The following is a 5,343-nucleotide window of genomic DNA, read 5'->3' on the forward strand; positions in this document are numbered from 1 at the left end:
TCCCCTACTTTTTCCTCTAGCAGTTTCAGAGTTTCCGGTCTGATGTTAAGGTCTTTAATCCATTTGGACTTAATTCTTGTGCATGGAGAGAGAGAAGAATCTATTTTCATCCTTCTGCAGATATATATCCAGTTTTCAAAACACCATTTGCTGAAGAGGCTGTCACTTCTCCAATGAGTATTTTTGGCATTTTTATCGAATATCAGGTGGCTATAGCTACTTGGGCTTACATCTGGATTCTCTATTCTGTTCCACTGATCTACATGTCTGTTTTTGTGCCAGTACCATGCTGTTTTTGTTACTATGGCTCTGTAGTATAGGTTAAAATCAGGTATGGTGATACCACCAGCCCCTTTTTGGTTGCTCAGTATTATTTTAGATATTTGAGGTTTTTTGTGATTCCAAATGAATTTTTGGATTGTTTTTTCTATTTCCATGAAGAAGGCCTTTGGAATTTTGATAGGGATTGCATTAAATGTGTAGATTGCTTTAGGTAAGATTGCCATTTTCACAATATTGATTCTTCCAATCCAGATGTTTCTCCACTTCTTAGTGTCTTCTGCAATTTCTCGCTTGAGTGTTTTAAAGTTCTCATCATAGAGGTTCTTTACTTCCTTGGTTAGGTTTATTCCAAGGTACTTTTTTTTTTTTTGATGCAATTGTGAATGGGAGTGATTTTCTGATTTCATCCTCTGTGTGTTTGTTGTTAGCATATATGAAGGCTACTGATTTCTGTGTATTTATTTTGTATCCTGCTACATTGCTGTAGGTTTTGATCAGCTCTAACAGCTTGCTAGTAGAGTCTTTAGGGTCCTTTATGTATAGAATCATGTCATCTGCAAATAATGATAACTTGATTTCTTCCTTTCCAATTTGTATCCCTTTTTATGTGTGCCTCTTGCCTTATTGCTATGGCTAAGACTTCCAAAACTATGTTAAATAAAAGTGGGGACAGTGGACACCCTTGTCTTGTTCCTGATTTTAGTGGAAAAGCTTCCAGTTTTTCCCCATTTAGTAATATGTTGGCTGTAGGCTTATCATAAATAGCCTTTATTATATTGAGATATGTTCCTTCTATTCCCAGTCTCTGTAGGACTTTTATCATGAAGGGATGTTGGATTTTGTCAAATGCTTTCTCTGCGTCTAATGAGATGATCATGTGATTTTTGTCCTTCAACCCGTTTATGTAATGTATTACATTTATAGATTTGCGTATGTTGAACCATCCCTGCATCTCTGGGATAAAGCCTACTTGGTCAGGGTGAATGATCTTTTTTGATATATTCTTGTATTCTGTTTGCCAATATTTCGTTGAGAATTTTTGCATCTATGTTCATGAGGGAGATTGGTCTGTAATTTTCTTTTTTTGTTCTATCTTTGCCTGGTTTTGGTATCAGGGTGATGCTGGCCTCATAGAAGGAGTTTGGAAGAATTCCTTCTTTTTCTATTTCATGGAAAAGCTTATGAAGCAATGGTGTTAGCTCTTCCTTAAATGTCTGGTAAAATTCAGCAGTGAATCTGTCAGGGCCTGGGCTTTTTTTAGTTGGGAGATTATTGTTTAACTGTTCAGATCTCCATGTTTGTTATAGGTCTATTTAAGTGATTAATATCATTTTGATTTAATTTAGGTAGGTCATGCAGATCAAGGAAATCATCCATTTCTTTCAGATTTTCATACTTTGTGTAGTATATGCTTTTATAGTATGTCCATATGATTTTTTGAATTTCTCTGGAATCTGTTGTGATGTTACCTTGTTCATCTCTGATTTTACTAATTTGTGTCTCTTCTCTCTTTCTTTTGGTCAGATTTGCTAAGGGTTTATTAATCTTGTTTATCCTTTTAAAGAACCAACTCTTTGTTTCATTAATTCTTTGGATTGTTCGTTTTGTTTCTATTTCATTAATTTCTGCCCTAATCTTTATTATTTCTTCCCGTCTACTGATTTTTGGTTTGCCTTGTTCTTCTTTTTCCAAGGCTTTAAGGCAAAGCATTAGGTCGTTTACTTGCGACCTTTCTAATTTCTTAATATAGGCACTGATGGCTATAAATTTACCTCTTAGAACTGCCTTCATTGTGTCCCAGAGATTTTGGTATGTTGTGTTCTCATTATCATTTTACTCTATAAATTTTTTGATTTCCTTTTTGATTTCTTCATTGACCCATTCATCATTTAGTAGTGTATTGTTTAGTTTCCATGATTTTGTGTATGCTCTATAGCCTTTCTTGGTACTGATTTGTAGTTTAATTCCATTGTGGTCAGATAGAATGCAAGGAATTATTTCAATTTTCCTGAATTTGTTAAGATTTGCTTTGTGTCCTAATATATGGTCTATTTTAGAGAATGTTCCATGTGCTGCTGAAAAGAATGTATATTCTGCAGCCTTTGGATGAAATGTCCTGTATGTATCTGTTAAGTCCATTCCTTCTATGACCTCATTTAGTCCAGATGACTCTCTGTTTATTCTTTCCCGGGATGACCTGTCAATTGATGAGAGTGGGGTGTTAAAGTCACCCACCACCACTGTGTTTGGTGTTATCTGTGACCTTAGTTCTAATAGTGTTTGTTTGACAAATTTGGGAGCCCCCATGTTAGGTGCATATATGTTTAGGTTTAATGTCCTCCTGTTGGAGTGTGCCCTTAATCAATATAAAGTGACCTTCCTTATCTTTCTTGACTAATGTCGGACTAAAGTCTACCCTGTCTGATATTAGGATAGCAACCCCTGCTTGTTTTCTAGGCCCATTTGCTTGAAACACCATCTTCCAACATTTCACCCTAAGATAATTTCTATCCTTTGTAGAAAGGTGAGTTTCTTGGAGACAACAAATTGTAGGATCCTGCTTTTTAACCCAGTCTGCAAATCTATGTCTTTTCATTGGGGCATTGAGGCCATTGATATTAAGAGATATTATTGAAAGGTGTGTACTTTTGTTTGCCATTTGTGTGTGTGTGTGTGTGTGTGTGTGTGTGTGTGTGTGTGTGTGTGTTTCTGGTTCTACCTGCGCTCTCTTCTGTTAACTAGTATTTGAGTATTGCTTGTTTTTTCTAGGTTCCTTATATGTGTGCTTTTCCTTTTCTTCAGCATAGAGGATTCTATCAAGTATTTTCTGTAGAGCTGGTTTTGTCCTCAAATACTCCTTTAACCTGCTTTTGTCATGGAATGTCTTTATTTCTCCATCTATTTGAATGGATAACTTTGCAGGATAAAGTAACCTTGGTTGACAGTTGTTATCTTTCAGAACTTGGAATATATCTCCCAAGCCCTTCTGGCTTTAAAAGTTTGTGTTGAATAATCTGCTGTAATCCTGATGGGCTTGCTTTTGTAGGTAACTTGAGTTTTCTCTCTAACTGCTTTCAATATTTTTTCTTTGGTGTGTGTGTTTGGAAGTTTGATTATAATATGGCGTGGAGAGGTTCTTTCTGGGTTTTGTCTGGCCGGGGTTCTAAAGGCTTCCTGTATCTGCATTGGCACCTCTTTCCCAATTTGGGGGAAATTTTCTTCTATGATTTTGTTGAAGACGCCTACTATGCCTCTGGAGTGGAGTTCTTCTCCTTCTACTATGCCCTGAATTCTTATATTGGATCTTTTCATAGTGTCCCAAATATCTTGAAATTACCACTCATACTTTTCTATAAGTTTGTCTTTCTCTTTGTTGGACTGCATTAGGTCTGCCACCTGGTCTTCTAGCTTAGATATTCTGTCCTCTCCCTCATCCATCCTACTAGTGAGATTTTCTACAGAGTTTTTTTATTTCATTAACTGTGTTCTTCATTGCTAGTAATTCTGACTGGTTTTTCTTTATTATTTCTATTTCCTTATTTATGTCTTGTATTGCCTTCTTTATTTCATGAAATTGGTGTCCTGCATCTTCTTTGATTCCTTTGATTTCCTCTTTAAGTTCCTCTTTGACTCCTTTGATTTGTTCTCTGACTTCTTTGAACATATTTACAATCATTCTTTTGAACTCTTTCTCAGGCATTTCCTCTAACTCTTTCTCACTGGAGGACATTTCTGATGCATTAATACTTTTAGGTGGTTTTATATCGTCTTGCTTTTTAGTGTTTCTTGTGTTATAATGTATATATTTTTGCATCTTGGATTAAGTTAATGCTTGGATTTTCTAGCTAGCTGTGTATTCTTAGCTGTATCAATTGATTTGATGTAATATATTTTCAGGGTAGGATCTTAAGGTGTTAGGTGTGGCTCTTAAGACTCTCATAGTATCTACAAAGATGTTCTTAGGGGTTGAGTTTCCCTGCTATGGGAGTATTCAAGCAGGCTGAGTGGAATAAAATACAGGTAGATTCTAAAATTTAACTAAACACTGTACACATTCAATCAAAAACAGCCCCAAATTTGTATGCAAGGGTAGTTATTATAATGACCAGATCCTCTATCAACAAAGAGGTTAAGATTTCTGGTCTGTTGAGGGATCCAAGTCAGCTTGCGACCAAGTGAGACCCTTCCCTGGTGCAATCCCAGTTACCTTGGATGATTTTGGTCTCAGTCAAGTTGCTGCCTGGGCCATCGGGCTGCTGTTCTGATTTCTGGAGCTAGGCACTTGCTTTTCCTGTGGGGCAAACCGAGCCTGGCAAGTGTGGCCCTGCAGATCAGCACCCCTGCTGCTGGAACTGCTGCTGCTCAAGCTGCCCCTGCTGGGACTGTAGCCACTGTTGCTGAAGGTGTTGCTGCTGGACCCACCGCTGCTGCTGCCTCTGCTGCTGCTGTAGCTGCCACTGCTGGAGCCACAACTGCTGCTGAAGCTGCTGCTTCTGTGTCCACTGCTGCTGCTCCCCCTGAAGCTGCTGCTGCCGAGTCTGCCGCTGCTGCCGCTCCTCGGTCTGCTGCTGCTGGGGCCGCTGTTACCGGTGCTGGAGCCGCTGATGTTGCTGCCGAACTCTGCTCCTGCTTGGGTCCTGCTGTTGGTGTGGCCGGGTCCCGGGCTGCTGTTCTGTTCCCCGGAGCTGGGCTCAGGTGGTGGGGGAGGGGAGGGAGCCTCAGCTGCTCTGGTTCTCTCTCTGCTCCACGTGTTCTTCTACCTCACGGTCTGCTCCTCCGCTGCTCGCTGCCACTCTCCCCTCATGTTTCCCGTGTTGCGGAGAGCGCGGTGTGCGGGAAAGCGCCCGCACCTGGCTTTTACTGCGGCTGGAGCCGAGCCTGGCGGCTTTCTGGTGCACCGCGGCAGCGGTACTTGGCTGAGCTACCGGTGCAGGCTCTGAATGCTGTGGAACTCTTCAATTTCCTATACACCTCACTTTTTAGTAAAAGTGTGTATTTTGCTGAGTTTTTTTTTTTTTTTTGGTCTTTTTCCCCCCTAGGCTGCTTTGGCGTGGTACCTAC

The sequence above is a fragment of the Jaculus jaculus genome, chromosome X (assembly GCF_020740685.1).
Source record: "Jaculus jaculus isolate mJacJac1 chromosome X, mJacJac1.mat.Y.cur, whole genome shotgun sequence".
Taxonomy (NCBI): Eukaryota; Metazoa; Chordata; class Mammalia; order Rodentia; family Dipodidae; genus Jaculus; species Jaculus jaculus.